Source organism: Scyliorhinus torazame, chromosome 3 (assembly GCF_047496885.1).
Source record: "Scyliorhinus torazame isolate Kashiwa2021f chromosome 3, sScyTor2.1, whole genome shotgun sequence".
In the NCBI taxonomy this organism is placed as follows: domain Eukaryota; kingdom Metazoa; phylum Chordata; class Chondrichthyes; order Carcharhiniformes; family Scyliorhinidae; genus Scyliorhinus; species Scyliorhinus torazame.
In genome coordinates, this window is record NC_092709.1 from 294304352 (window position 1) to 294320754 (window position 16403).

The 16403-nt window shown below is 43.9% G+C and overlaps 1 long non-coding RNA gene across 1 annotated transcript in view; it reads right to left on the reverse strand.

The window, feature by feature from the left end:
* Positions 1-395: 395 nt before the first annotated feature.
* The window catches only part of LOC140409177 (uncharacterized), a 30738-nt gene continuing 14730 nt past the window's right edge, over positions 396-16403 (reverse strand). Inside the window, exon 2 of the long non-coding RNA XR_011940299.1 lies at positions 396-641. This is a non-coding gene — a long non-coding RNA (uncharacterized lncRNA). The remainder of the gene's footprint in view (positions 642-16403) is intronic.

Here is a 16403-nt window from a genome sequence, read left to right on the forward strand (position 1 = left end):
AGACAGATGATCAGTTCTGATGGTTTGGAATGGTGTGGCAGGCTCAAGGGGATGTGTGACCTACACCTGGTCATAATTCTAGTGTTCTTATATTCTGATATTCAGACCGCTTGCATTGCAGAAATGTTTTTGTGGTTTAATATCGGCCCGTGAGCGACTGGCCAGGACATGAAAACAACAGAGTGGTATTTTCACTCAGCTATCGGGAGCCATCTAATTCTCCCTGCTCCTTTCGAACTCGATATGATGTCCTTTTTTGAAGGGAGACAATAGTTTTGGTGCCACGTGGTAGCTTGTATTTGGGCCCTGTTGTGGTGTGACCATGCCTGATATTCATTCAAAGAGCTTTAAGTTTCAAAATAGCTTAGAGTGAGACAGCATGAAAGGAATACCAGTTTGTGAGGAAACACTTTAATGTTTTCATACTTGAGGCAGTCACTTGGCACGAAAAGCTGTTGTGCAGTCTCATCTTGGCAGCTTTCAGTCGGTCTGCCATCTTCTTCTGATTTGGAACCATGTGGTGGTGGAAGCTTTTGCTCTTTCAGCTGTCTCCTACCAGACTTGTTGCAGCTGACATTTTGGTGGAGGGTGTATTCAACGTCCTTTCCCACACTTCCTCAGCACGGATCCCACTGCAGCACCTGTAAATCAGACAGGACACAATAGAGGGACCAGCAGTGTCCAGGAATTGTTCCAGTGCAAACTCTTTCCCTTTTCTAGCAGGTATGAATGCTGCAGTTTAAATAGACAAAATAGCCGTTTAAATCTGAATAAGCTTTTGAACCGGGGCGAATCCTCCACTCAGCAGGTTACTGTGCGAATAAGAGCTTGGAATGAAATCAAAATACTGAATGCTGGAAGTAACCAGCCATGTAAACGCAGTTATGGAATGAGTCTTCTAATGTACCATTTAACTCATGATTTTTTTTCTTGAAAAGGAAGTTCCAGTCATTTGCCAGATGTTCACACGTAGCCACACAACCTGACGGCTAAAACAAGGCAGAAAACAGGGTAAACATGGCCTGTTCACCACCATAGACTCTGGATATCAAGATGGAGCTATTCTTTGATCTGGTTATGAGGACAGGAGTAGACCATCCATTCCCTCAAGCCTATCCTGCCATGGTATTAAATCACGGCTACCTTGCATCTTAACCCCTTCTGAATGTCTCGATTTGTTAGCCCGTAATACTCATGTCAAAACTCTTAGCAATTTCAGCTTTGGAATTATTACTTAACCTAGCCTCAACAGCACTTTAGAGAGCGAGTTCCAGATTTCCACTCCCCTATGTGTGAAGAATGGCTGCCTGTCCTCACGTTTGAATGGTTCAGCTCTAGTTTCACAATTATGCCACCTTGTTCTGGCTCTTCACCAGAGGAGATTGTTTATTTTCCTTTCAGCCGATCAAATCCTTTAATCATCTTAAACTACTCTATTAGTTGATCCCTTAATGTTCAAAACTCAAGGCAATTGAAGCCTTGACTAAGCAACCTGTCCGCATACGTTAACACATTATGTAACACTTTTAGCTGCAGTATGATTCTGGTGACTGTGCAAACCACATTCCAGGGCCAATATCTCCCTGCTGAGGCACCATGTCCAGAACCATACTCTTCGAAATGGAGTTTAACCAGAGTTATTGTTCCTAGTTAGCTGATAGCATTGGGATTAGGTGCATGGGTTAAGTGGGCCCAGTACAGACATTCCTGACATAAACAGACAATATTGCAAGTCTAACATATATTCGGAGTAATGTGTGGGGGAGCCTATCAGTGAAAAAACAGGCTCTGGCACCATATCAATAAAGATTCCATTTGTTTATGTGCCAATTATGGTTATTTAGAGAAACAACACGGCACAATTAGAGCTACCACCTAGAATATCTTTCCTTCCAAACAGCACTGTCGGTGCACCTATACCAGATGGACTTCAGCAGTCCTTCTCAAGGACAATTAGGGATAATCAACAAATGCTGGCATTGCCAGCAATGCTCACATCCCATAAAAGAACAAAAAAAGCAATCTACTTGCCCATTTATATCCAAATTGTTACAATCTCAGCAGAAACCAATATTTGGGGTCCAGTGGTCAACTTTAAGGAATTTAATGCCAAGGGGCGCGATCTACCCAAATGGGAACACAATTCTGTAGTGAGCGTGTTTAGCTGGGTGTTTCCCAGCAATCGGAGCGCCGAGAAACACCACGCTATTGAACACCCATTTGGGTAGATAGGGTGCCTCAGCGGGAGTAATGTTAGGCAGAGTGATCTGAGCATGCAGGTCCACAGATCACTGAAAATGGCGATGCAGGTGGATACGATAGTCAAGAAGGCAAAAGGCTTGCTTGCCTTCATCGGTTGGGGCATTGAATATAATAATTGGCAAGTTATGCTGCAGCTGTACAGAGCTTTACTTAGGCCAAATTTATAATATTGCATACAATTCTGGTTGCCACACTACAAGAAGATGCGGATGCTTTGGTGAGGTTGTAGGAGAGGTTTACCTGGATGTTTCCTGGTGTGGAGGGTATTGGCTAAGAGGGGAGGTTGGATAAGCTCTGACTGCTTTCACTGGAACGAAGGAGCTGAGGGGCGACCTAATTGAGGTTTAAAAAATTATGAGTGGCATGGACAGAGCGGATAGTCAGACCCACTTTTCCAGGGTGGAAAGGTCATTTACTAGGGCACGTAGGTTTATGGTGCGAGGGGTAAAGTTTAGAGGAGATGTGAATGGCAGATTTTTTTTTACACATAGGGTGGCAAGTACCAGGAACGCACTGCCTGGGAAGGCAGTGGAAGCAGATATGATAGTGGCATTTAAGGGGCATCTTGATGATTACATGAATAGGATGGGAATAGAGGGATATGGACCCCGGAGGTGCAGAAGGTTTTAGTTTAGACAGGTATCATGATCGGCACACGCTTGGAGGGCCAAAAAGGCCTGTTCCTGTGCTGTACGGACAGAACGGCAGCACAGTGGTTAGCACTGTGGCTTCACAGCGCCAGCGTCCCAGGTTCGATTCCTCGCTTGGATTACTGTCTGTGCGGAGTCTGCACGTTCTCCCTGTGTCTGCGTGAGTGTCCTCCGGGTGCTCTGGTTTCCTCCCACAAGTCCCAAAGGATGTGCTGTTAGGTAATTTGGACATTCTGAAATCTCCCTCTGTGTACCCGAACAGGCGCCGGAATGTGGCGACTAGGGGCATTTCACACTAGCTTCATTGCAATGTAAATCTACTTGTGTCAATAAAGATTATTATTACTGTTCTTTGTTCTTTGTCCTGGGGTTGCCATTGGCCAGGACACAAGCAATAATTCCCTTCTCTTTCTCGAAAAATGCCATTGTCATGTGAGAGTACCTTTAAGAAATGGGTGTTTAAGAAATGTACCTTTAAGAAATGGGTGTTTATCAGTGAAGTCAGAGTGTGGGTGGAGCTGGGCTGTCTGTCAGCATTTTATTTTCATTTTAGGCTGTTTGCTGCAGGGTGTGTTTCAGTTTCGTTTTCAGAGCTGGATAGCTGCAGTCAGAGCCAAAAGGGGTATTAGTCTCTCTCTCTGTAATCTAAAAATTGTAAATCATTCCTTCTCAGTCATGACTTTAACCTGATGTGCTTCTGTTTAGAGGTTTTTCTTTAAAGTCTTATGGATGTTAAAAGGACAACTTAAGGATTACTTAGTGTTGTATTCTTTGGGGGTTGTATTTGAATTAATGGTTGCTAAGCTGTTCACTGTATGTTTTAAAAAGGCTAATTTGAGTTCATAGAACAAACATTGTTTTGCTTTAAAAAATACTTTTCCATTTCTGTTTAGCACAGGGCTAAATCGCTGGCTTTGAAAGCAGACCAAGGCAGGCCAGCAGCATGGTTCAATTCCCGTAACAGCCTCCCCGAACAGGCGCCGGAATGTGGTGACTAGGAGCTTTTCACAGTAACTTCATTTTGAAGCCGACTTGTGACAATAAGTCGCATTTTCATTTCATTTCATTTCATTCATTTATGCTGTACCACACCTGTAGAGTGGGCTGTGTGCTCCCCATACCACAATCTATTGAAAGTTTTGGGTCAGGTGAACTCCATGATACACTTTGGGGTTGATTAAACCCTGACCCATAACAAATTGGGGGCTTGAGGGGGATAAAAGTCTATCTATTGGATTGGCTTTGTGAACTTAAAGACGGTGAGGGGTGAGCATATTGTGGGTGCTTTTCAGGTTGTGGTATTATAGTTTAAGTAGGGAGTGTGTTGTGGGCAATGGCTCTTTCAGAGGCTCTGAAATATTGCAGTTAACATTACCTGACAAAATGCAAAAAGATGAGGTAATTATGGCGGTGGCTAAGCATTTAAAGTTGCCTGAGATACAGTTTGACTCATTGGAAATGGCAAAAATTCAGCTACAAATTAAACAAATGGAACATGAGAAAGAATTAAAGCAGCTTGAATACAAAAGAGCGGAAAAAGAAAGTGAAAGAGAGAGAGAGGAAAAAGAAAAGGAGAGAGAAGAAAGGAGAAAATAAATAATAGCCATAGCAGAACAAAAAGAAAGAGAAAGGGGGATACAGATCAGGGAAAAAGATAAAGAGAGAGAGTTTGAACTTCAGAAAATGGCCATGAAACATGACAGTCAGTTAAAATTGGCAGACGTAAAGGGAAGCGTACAGTTGGAGGATAGTGATGAGGATAGTGAGAAAGATCGTCAAAGTCAAAGGATTGGTGGGGATCTATTTAAATATGTCCAAGCATTGCCAAGGTTTGATGAGAAGGAGGGAGAAGCCTTTTTCATTTCATTTGAGAAGGTGTCTAGACAAATGAAATGGCCACAGGACATGTGGGTATTACTGATTCAAACAAAGTTGATAGGTAGGGCTAGTGAAATCTTTGCATTACTACCAGAGGAGGTATGTGGGATGTATGAGGAGGTGAAAAAATCTATCTTGGGTGCCTATGAACTAGTGCCTGAAGACTACAGACAAAGGTTTAGAAATTTAAGGAAAGAATTTGATCAAACATACATGGAGTTTGAAAGGCTCAAACAGAGTAATCTTGATAGGTGGATAAGGGCTTTGAAAATAGACCAAACGTATGAAGCTCTCAGAGAAATTATACTTTTGGAGGAGTTTAAAAGTTCAATTCCTGATGTAGTGAGAACTTATGTGGAAGAGCAGAGGGTTAAAATTGCGAGGTTCGCAGCAGAAATGGCAGATGATTATGAATTAGTTGATAAATCATAGCTTGGTTTCCGACATCAGTTTCAGCCTGTGAGAGATAGAAACTGGGGACATGAAAAATACTCAAGTGGTAAAAGTAAAGGTGATCTGATGGGAGATAAAAAGGAGAGTGTACCTCAGACTAAAAAAGAAATCCAGGAGGGTGGAAATGAAATGAAAAATTTCAAATGTTTTCACTGAAATAAACTAGGCCATGTAAAGTCAGAGTGTTGGTGATTGAAGAAAAGCACTGGGAAGGCTGATGTGGTAAAATAGGATAAGACAGTGGGATTTGTTAAAGTGGCAAAGGAAAGCACAAGTGAAGCGAAGGAGGTGCAAAAGATTGTACAGCCTGTTCAAGAGGTGATTGATAAGAAGGTGCCAGATGTCTTTAAAGAATTTACTGAACAAATGCTGGCTGGCCAATTAACGGACAGTCAGCGTGAACCATGCGCAGGGAAAGGCTCAGTGTGGGAGGGCGGGAATAGGGTGGGCGCTGAGAAAAGGGAGGGTGCGGGCTGGTGTTTCTAAAATGCTCCCTCAGGGGGACAGCCGCTGCGGAACTGTGTCAGGGAACTTTAGGCCTGTAAAAAATAAATTGAAATGGAGAGATGCTACAAAAAGTGTCTAGGCAGCATAGTCAATCACAAACTGCAGTCCCCAGACGCTGCAGCTAAAATGTAAAGACCACCCAGCCAATCAGTCCACCTGCCAACCATTAATGTAGACGGGCCATATAAAATTGTGTTCAATTGGTCACTTAATGGGTAAATTGCCTGCTTGATTGTTGGCAGGGTGTGGGTGGGAGCTCCCGACTCTCGTGTGCGCACGCCGACCAAAACATTGCGCGAGTTCGCGATGACATCAGGATGCACGTCCAACATCTTCTCGAGCGACTTCACGCACTTCTGGGTCGGGCCCGCGCGCGCCCAAACAACTTAAAATTCTGGCCTTGAATTCAGAAACTGTGTGATTCAGAGGACAGAGTGCTACCAACTGAGACGTAGCTGATGGCCTCGCCTTCGGTGCCCGTTCCAAGCTGCCCAGGGAGGCAGGAGCCAAATGAACCTCTGTTTAGACTCAGTGCTTCTTTGAACTTGCTGCCTTTGCAGTTCATTTACTGGATGATATTGAGAGGCTTTTCAAACAGATTTGGCAGTCAATAAGACTGCCTTTAAGTGCCCTGTGCCTCTATTTTCATCAGGTTTGTTTTCTCATCAGTTCCAATTTGAGTTATTTCATTTCACTTCGGCTATTTCCAGCAAATTGTTCCCTTTCAACAATTCTTTTATTCTTTCTCGTCCACTGAGTTTTCAGCCAAATTAACTCTGAATTGCCAAGAAGCTGTTGCCTGAGCTTCACTTCAATTATTACAATGACAAGTGGCTTCCATTCACTTTTCCATTTTGATATTTTATTCTCTACACTTAAACCCAAGAGCACACTGTTCTGTGGACAGACTACTTTGGGAATTCCAGGCGAATAAGGACCGATCTGTCATATTAGATGCTGCTCAATTATATACAATTAGTTCTGAAATGGTATGTTCAGATTGAAACCTGCAGCAGCAGGACAGTTGAATTCTTGAGGCTGATAACCATTTTTCATTTATTTTGGTAAATGTCTGCATATACATATTTTAAATTTGAATTTGAAAGAAAATCTGGCAGTTTGTAGTTAACTGTTCTCTGCTGCATTATCCATAACAAAACCTCTACAAGAATCCACTTGCTAATCAATCAGCACTCTGTTCTCATGCAGTATAAGTTGTTGTTCCCTTATCTTGTGTATCTGTCCTGATGAGTGCAAGACAAAAACTTTGACAGGATGTCTCTTTTTTCAGCAATACTCAAGTTCTGTACGATCAAATGACTAAATATTTTAGTATATAATCAGATATATATGTTGCATTTGAATGTAATTGTGACATTTTACACGATCATACAATCTGATGTGCTTAGCATTAATATATCTGCAAATAGTTCAATAATTGCATATACTTCTATTTTTTATATATTCCCTATATTAAATTTTGAATATTAAAAAATCTAATTTCATAAACTGAGTCTGTTTCTTAGTAACTGAAATGTGTGAGCAACACATTTAATCTTGCAACTACAAGATGTTACATGTACTGAATAATTAAATGGATTGAACTATTAAAAGTGTACCCATCAAAGGTGGGTGTGGAGCACTCCACTTACTGAAGTACTCATCTGATTTTTACTTTTAATTTAATCTGTAAACAATGCCAAAACTGAGTCACTGCATCCCACCTAGATTGTGTGCTGACTTTGACTTCTGAAACCTGAGCTCTTTATATATTCTAGTACAGGGTGAAGAAAGTGAAAGTTAAGATAAGGAGAAATGTGGCTGTCTCATCCAATTTTAATGAGTATCGAACCACAGCAGATAACTCCCCTTAATTTGACATTAACTGGGAATAAATTTGTGGTTTCAATTCAGACAGCCCACAAGGAAACTGGAATGAGAAATGGAACAAGTGCACCTGGAACATTTGAGGTGTCCTTCTAATTTTGGTGCTGTGCTTTGGTATAACAGGGAAAACAATCTTTGGATTGCAGATCACAATGCTGCATCTGACCTAACAATGGGTACCATAAATACAGAAGTGCTTGGTTCCCCAATGCTTATACCTCTTCTCAACATGTATAAGCCAAGTGTTTGGACGTATACCCTAACTTTCCCCTAAAATGTAATTTGTCATTCAACAAATATGCAGCATCAGAGTTCAGATTTAAACAGGCCAATTTCCCATTGAAACAATTACTGTGTTGTGATAATGGGAAGTGCATCTCTCTGTGGCCTTCATTGTACCGAAGCTGTGGAAAAACTTGAAACCATACAAGAGCCTATTACCGAAGGCTGCCATTGCTCTAATTTCTCTGGAGTTGCCATCAGTTCGAATCACGGCTAATCCTCCACGGAATTCTGTTTTTACGAAGGGGCTGATTTTGGCTGCTTGTAACAAAGGCTATTTACCCAAAATGTTAAATTTGTTCCTCTCGCCACAGATGCTGCCTAGCCTGCTGAGTATTTCCAACATGTTTTGTTTTTATTTCAGTATTGACTTTTGTATTATTTTGTTTTGTTGCTGATACCCAGCAACATAATCCAAACTAACCATTCCAATCCACATAGGTGAAATTAATGGTTCCATGTTCATGTAACTGTTCTGGCACTTCACCCAAGAGCCACATCAGGCATTGTGATTATTGGCAAGTGATTCAAGCATATGGTCTGTCACAGCCAAACTCGTTCTTGCCCTCACCCGCCAGCCATGCATGGATGGGAATCAAGCATGTTAATTCTATTTGACTTTATTTCCCTCTATCTCTGGGGGCATTGAAACCAGCTGTAGTTTCCCTCTTAGCTGAGACCACCACTCACCATGGTCAAGAAAAGCAGACATGGTGTATTCATGGCCAATGTGGCTCATTCCCACACTGACCAGTACCATTCGTCATTGATCTCTTGGGGGAGCCTATATTTAAACTGCCCTGTGGCGGCAGAGCAGAAAGTGACAAAGGATGCATTCCCCATCTGTGATGAAATGAAATGAAAATGAAAATCGCTTATTGTCAAAAGTAGGCTTCAAATAAAGTTACTGTGAAAAGCCCCTAGTCGCCACATTCCGGCGCCTGTTCGGGGAGGCTGATACGGGAATTGAACCGTGCTGCTGGCCTGCCTTGGTCTGCTTTCAAAGCCAGCGATTTAGCCCTGTGCTAAACTAGCTCCTAGTGATTCCACTTTCTGTTGATGATCGCCTTGTGTTCAAATTCTAAACCAGCATGCAACTGATCACAGTGGCAGCATGAGATTACACTTACACTGATTCGAAAAAATAGAGTTCAAACAGTTTATAGGGATAAAGGGGTCAAAGCTTAGACAAATCCAGTTTTCTTTCATCAATACATGGGAGAGAATTGATTAAAATTCCAAAAACGCCTCCAGCAATTGAAGTCATATGTCAATTCAGATCCTCAAACACAAAATTAATAAGCCTCAAGTGAGACACAAGATTAGAAAGAATTTTATTCCCCCCCTATGGAATTGTAGATATGTGGAACAGACTTGCAGCTAAAGCTGTGTTAATTAATGCCTTTAGAAATAAATTAGATGAATATCTGGTTAGAATCGGCATTGAGGGCGAGGAGGAACAGTGCAGATAGTGATGACCACATGATGTATTTCTGAGCTGCTGGAGCTGAAATTTCACATTTAAAAAAAGGCAACTTTCGAGTTTATGTGACTTTCCCTCCATCGTAAGGTCAGAAGTGGAAATGTTGGCTAATGATTGCACAGTGCTCAGTGCCATTTGCAATCCCTCAGATACATTAACAACATCTGGACAATACTCAGGCTTGGGTTGATACGTGACAAGAACACAAGTAAAATTAATGTCACACAAGCGCCAGGCAATGATCATCTCCAACAAAATATCTAATTATCTCCCCTTTTCATTCAGCAGGATTACCATCACTTAATCTCCCACTGTTAATATCCTAGGGGTCACTATTTACAAAAACTGAACTGGACCAGCCATATAAATACTGTGCTGCAAGAGCAAGTCAGAAGCTAGGAATTCTATGTCAAGTGGCTCATTGGTATTTATTGATATGGACATTGGTACGGCCACACTTGGAATACTGTGTGCAGTTCTGGTCACCCTATTATAGGAAGGATATTATTAAACTGGAAAGAGTGCAGAAAAGATTTACTAGGATGTTGCCGGGACTTGATAGTTTGAGTTATAAGGAGAGGCTGGATAGACTGGGACTTTTTTCCTTGGAGCGTAGGAGGCTTAGGGGTGATTCTATAGAGGTCTATAAAATAATGAGGGGCATAGATAAGGTAGATAGTCAACATCTTTTCCCAAAGGTAGGGGAGTCTAAAACTAGAGGGCATAGGTTTAAGGTGAGAGGGGAGAGATTCAGAAGGGCCCAGAGGGGCAATTTCTTCACTCAGAGGGTAGTGAGTGTCTGGAATGGGCTGCCAGAGGAATAGTAGAGGCGGGTACAATTGTGTCTTTTAAAAAACATTTAGATAGTTACATGGGTAAGATGGGTATAGAGGGTTATGGGCCAAGTGCGGGCAACTGGGACTAGCTTAATGGTAAAAACTGGGCGGCATGGACTGGTTGGGCCGAAGGGCCTGTTTCCATGCTGTAAACTTCTATGATTCTATGATTCTATGGCTCACCTCCTGGCTCCCCCTAAGTCTGTCCACCAGCTGAAAGGTACACACTGGGAGTGTGGTGAAATATTCTCCAATTTCCTGGATGTGTGCGGTTCTAACAACACTCAAGAAGCTTGATTAAAGCAGTCCTCTTGATTGACACACCTTTTATCATCTTAAACACTAACTCACCACTGGGATGCAGTGGATGCAGGGTATACTATCTACAGATACAGTGCAGCAACTTCCCAATTCTCCTTACACAACATCTTCCAAACAGGCAATCACCACCTAGATGGACAATGTAAGAAGTCTTACAACACCAGGTTAAAGTCCAACAGGTTTGTTTCAAAAACTAGCTTTCGGTGCACTGCTCCTTCCTCAGGTGAACATTCACCTGAGGAAGGAGCAGTACTCCGAAAGCTAGTGCTGGATCAATTCTTCTTACCTCAGCTTTTTCAGGTTTACAACTGCAGATAGATTATACATCGGGAAGTTGTTTCCATTAGCAGGGGAGACTAGGACCCGGGGGCACAGCCTTAGAATAAAAGGGAGTCACTTTAGAACAGAGATGAGGAGAAATTTTTTCAGCCAGAGAGTGGTGGGTCTGTGGAATTCATTGCCACAGAGGGCGGTGGAGGCCGGGACGTTGAGTGTCTTTAAGACAGAAGTTGATAAATTCTTGATTTCTCGAGGAATTAAGGGCTATGGAGAGAGAGCGGGTAAACGGAGTTGAAATCAGCCATGATTGAATGGTGAAGTGGACTCGATGGGCCGGATGGCCTTACTTCCGCTCCTATGGCTCATTGTCTTATGGTCTTATACCCAGATGAGGATTCTCTGGCTTCAGATTGATAACCACACACTGAATTTCAGGCAAAGCAGGAAGGCTAGCTGGGCAGATTTCTATTTTCCCAGTTTAAGAACAAAGAACAATACAGCACAGGAACAGGCCCTTCGGCCCTCCAAGCCTGCACGACCATGGTACCTGCCTAAACTAAAACTGTCTGCACTTACAGAGTCCGTATCCTTCCATTCCCACCCTATTCATATATCTGTCTAGATGCCCCTTAAATGCCACTATCGTACCTGCTCCCACCACCTCCCCAGGCAGCGCGTTCCATATATTTACCCCTCATTGTGTAAAAAACCTGCTTCGCACATCTGTTCTAAACTTTTCCCACGCACTTTAAACCTATGTCCCTGGTACTTGATTCTCCTACCCTAGGAAAGGGCATCTGACTATCCACTCTGTCCATGCCACTCATAATCTTGCAGACCTCTATCAGGTCACTTCTCAACCTCCGTCGTTCCAGTGAGAACAAATTGAGTTTCTCTAACCTCTCCTCATAGCTAATGCCCTCCATTCCAGGCAACATCCTAGAAAATTGCTTCTGTACCCTCTCAAAAGCATCCACATCCTTCTGGTAGTGTGGCGACCAGAATTGTACACAATATTTCAAATGAGGCCTAACTAAAGTCCTGTACAGCTGCAACATGAATTGCCAATTTTTATATTCAATGCCCCGACCGATGAAGGCCAGCATGCTGTCTTCCTTCTTGACCACCTTATCCACATGCGATGCCACTTTCAATGATCGGTGGACATGCACGCCAGATCTCTCTGCCTGTCAGTATTCACAAGTGTTCTACCATTTATTGTGTAATTCCTACATGCATTGGACCTTCTAAAGTGCATTACCTCACACTTGTCCGGATTAAACTCCATCTGCCACTTCTCCGCCCAAGACTCCAACCAGTTTATATCCTGCTGTATCCTCTGACAATCCTCTTCACTATCCGTAACTCCACCAATTTTTGTGTCGTCTGCGAACTTACTAATCAGACCAGCTACATTTTCTTCCAAATCATTTATATACACCACGAACAACAAAGGCCACAGAACTGATCCCTGTGGAATGCCGCTAGTCACAGCCTTCCATTCAGAAAAGCACCCTTCTACTGCTACCCTCCATCTTCTGTGCCCAAGCCAGTTCTGTATCCAACTTGCCAGCTCTCCTCTGATCCCATGTGACTTCACCTTTTGTACCAGTCTCCCATGAGGTACCTTGTCAAAGGCTTTACTGAAGTCCATGTATACAACATCCACTGCCTTTCCCTCATCTATCATCTTTGTCACTTCCTCGAAAGATTCGATAAATTAGTGAGGCACAACCTCTTCTTCACAAAACCATGCTGTCCATCACTAATTGCATAGAATCATAGAATTTACAGTACAGAAGGAGGCCATTCAGCCCATCAGGTCTGCACCGGCCCTTGGAAAGAGCACCCTACCCAAGCCCACACTTCCACCCTATCCCCGTAACCCAGTAACCCCACTTAACCTTTTTGGACACTAAGGGCAATTTAGCATGGCCAATCCACCTAACCCGCACATCTTGGGACTTTGGACTGTGGGAGGAAACCGGAGCACCCGGAGGAAACCCACACACACACGGGGAGAATGTGCAGATTCCGCACAGACAGTGACCCAAGCCGGGAATTGAACCTGGGACACTGAAGCAGTGAAGCAACTTGCTAATCACTATGCTACCGTGCTGCCCATTTGTTTCCAAATGTGAGTAAATCCTATCTCTATAAGAATCTTTTCCAATAATTTCTCTACCACTGACGTAAAGCTCACCGGTCTATAATTTCCTGGATTATCCCTGCTGCCCTTCTTAAACAATGGAACAACATAGGCTACTCTCCAGTCCTCTGGAACTTCACCTGTAGACAATGAGGATACGAATGCTTTTTAAGATGCCTAACTCTTCTTTAATAATATTAACATGATTCAGAATATCTACACACTCTACCCTATACTCCTCATCCACCAAGTCCTTCTCTTTGGTGAATACTGAGGCAAAGTATTCATTTAGTATCTCTCCCATTTCCTCTGGTTCCAAACATAGATTTCCTCCAATATCCTTGAATGGACCAACCCTTTCTTTTGTTCTTTACAAACGTATAAAACGCCTTAGGATTTTTCTTAATCTTGTTTGCCAAAGACCTTTCTTGATTCCCTTTTAGCCTTCCTAACTCTTACCTTAAGCTCCTTCTTACTTGCTTTATATGCTTCAAAGGCTTCATCTGTCCGAAGCCTTTTAGATCTTACGAATGCTTCCTTTTTCTTTTTAACAAGGTTCAAAATATCCCTCGTTAGCCAGGGTTCCCTATACTTGCCATCCTTATCTTTCGTCCTCACAGGTACATGCCGGTCCTGAATTCGAATCAATTGACATTTGAAAGCCTCCCACGTGCCGGATGTTGATTTTCCCTCAACCTCACCCAGTCAACACTCTCCAGATCCTGCCCATTGCTGTTGTAATTAGCCTTCCCTCAGTTTAACACCTTCACTTGAGGACCACTCTTGTCCTTTTCCATAAGCAGCTTACAACTTACAGAATTATGATCATGGTTCCTGAAATGATCTACATTTCTGGGGCTGTTCAGCACAGGGCTAAATCGCTGGCTTTGAAAGCAGACCAAGGCAGGCCAGCAGCACGGTTCGATTCCCGTAACAGCCTCCCCGAACAGGCGCCGGAATGTGGCGACTAGAGGCTTTTCACAGGAACTTCATTTGAAGCCTACTTGTGACAATAAGCGATTTTCATTTCATTTCATTCATTTTCATTTCATTTCATTCATACTGAAACTTTGATCACCTGGCCGGGCTCATTCCCCAGCACCAGGTCTAATATGGCCCCTTCACAAGTTGGGCTATTTACATATTGTTTCAAGAAACATTCCTGGACGCTCCTTACAAATTCTGCTCCATCCATGCCTCTAGTAGTAAGTGAGCCCCAGTCAATATAGGGAAAGTTAAAATCACCCATCACAACAACCCTATTGTTATGCAACTTTCCAAAATCTGTCTGCATATCTGCACCTCTATCTCCCGCTGGCTGTTAAGAGGTCAACCTCCAACAGTGTGACAGCACCCTTCCTATTCCTGAGCTCTACCCAGATTGCCTCGCTGCCTGAACCCTCCAAAGTATCCTCCCTCAGCACAGCTGTGATATTCTCCTTAACCAATAATGCAACTCCCCCACCCCTTTTGCATCCCCCTCTATCCTGTCTGAAGCATCTAAATCCTGGAATGTTTAGTTGCCAATCCTGTTCCTCTTTCAGCCAAGTTTCTGTAATAGCATCAACATCATAATTCCATGTACTAATCCAAGCTCTAAGTTCATCTGTTTTATCTGAAATACTCCTCGCATTGAAACTAATGCACTTCAGCCCACCAGCCCAACTGTGTTGACCAACCATTCCCTGCCTGCTCTTCCTCTTAATCTTACTGCCCTTAGTCTGTAGCTCTCCCTCAGTTATTTCTCCCGCTGGCCTACCTCTCTGGCTCCCACCCCCCTGCCATACTAGGCAGTTCAACCTGTTTCTCTGCCTTCCACTTTTCTCCTGACTAGCTTTTGTTTCTGTCCCCTCTTTACTACCCTCTGACTTCCTGCCAGTTTCAGCTCACTCAAAAATCATACTGATTTCAACAGCAACAGGCGCACAACTTAAAACTTGCCTCTGTCATGTGATTTCCAGTAAATCATGAGCCTTTACCAGTTTCTACCCCCCATCAAAATGTGGTTTTTGTGAGGGCCACGAAGAATCCAGCACGAGGTTTAAGGATACAAAGTAATAACATTTATTTACAATAACATATATATATATAACAGCAGCAGCAACTTCCCTTGCTGCACACTCCTTCCTGCTGGTTCCTAAACTGGCCAGCTTTATTTATACTAGGAGTTTACTAATGGTTTCTCTGCCCCCCTCAGTGGTGAAGCTCATGCTCCCACAGGATTGTGGGATTGTCATTAGTCCCCAGCCAATGGTAAGTAGGCAGGTTAGAACATCCCTCCCCCCAATGTCCAAGGAATCCACCGAAGACCCTGGCGAAGGAGGGCGTCGGACTCGTTTTGCCGCAGGCCGGACACCATTTGCACGCGGCGCTGGATCAGGCGGCGTGTAACGAGATGGAGACCGGCGCTTCCGTGATGAACGGCGCAACGGTTGTACATCCACGGCCCGTGGACCCGAGGATTCCCCCTCTGATGCATCCTGTGTCTCCATCTCGGAGTCAGAGTCTGCTGCCTCCGTCATGTCAGCGTCTCTATCTCCATTCGGTTCTGTAACGACCTGCGCAGGCTTCGAGTGAGGCACCAGTGGAAGATTGTGAGGACTACCTTCCCTTGTCTCTGGTCTCTGCGGCTGTAGAAATGAGCTCCAGGGGCGGGGAATCTTTTGAGGGGATAGTCTTCTGGACCGAACGTGGTCTACATGTTTGCGCTGGAGACGACCCTGGGATTGCACCTGGTAAGGTATAGGGCCCGTTGGCGAAAGATTACACCAGGAACCCACTGGGCACCACCAGCAAAGTTCCAAACGAACACAAGGTCACCGGGTGCAAACTGCCGAATCGGCCGATGCCGAGAAAATCCCTGTCCCTGCCGTTCTTGTGTGCGGCGTACTTTTGCGCCAATGTCCGGGAAAACCATACTAAGGCGGGTGCGAAGTCTCCGGCCCATTAGGAGTTCTGCGGGAGCTACCCCAGTCACCGCATGGGGGGTGGTCCTATACGTAAACAAAAAGCGAACCAGTCTCGTGTCCATTGATCCGGAAGACTGCTTCTTTAGGCCTCTTTTGAATGTTTGCACTGCGTGCTCTGCCAACCCATTTGAAGCTGGGTGGTAAGGGGCAGTGCGGATATGGCATTTGCCGTTCATCTTCGTGAACCTCGCAAACTCCTCACTCGTGAATGGAGTGCCGTTATCCGTGACCAGCACCTCGGGGAGGCCATGCGTACTAAATGACAAACGCATCTTTTCAATTGTTGCGCAGGACGTTGTCCTGCATCTTATGCACCTCTAGCCATTTAGACTGGGCGCAATTAATAGAAGGAACATGGATCCTTGAAAAGGGCCTGCGAAATCTGCATGCAAGCGTGCCCAAGGCCGCCCTGGCCATTCCCAGTGATGTAGGGGCGCGGCCGGCGGA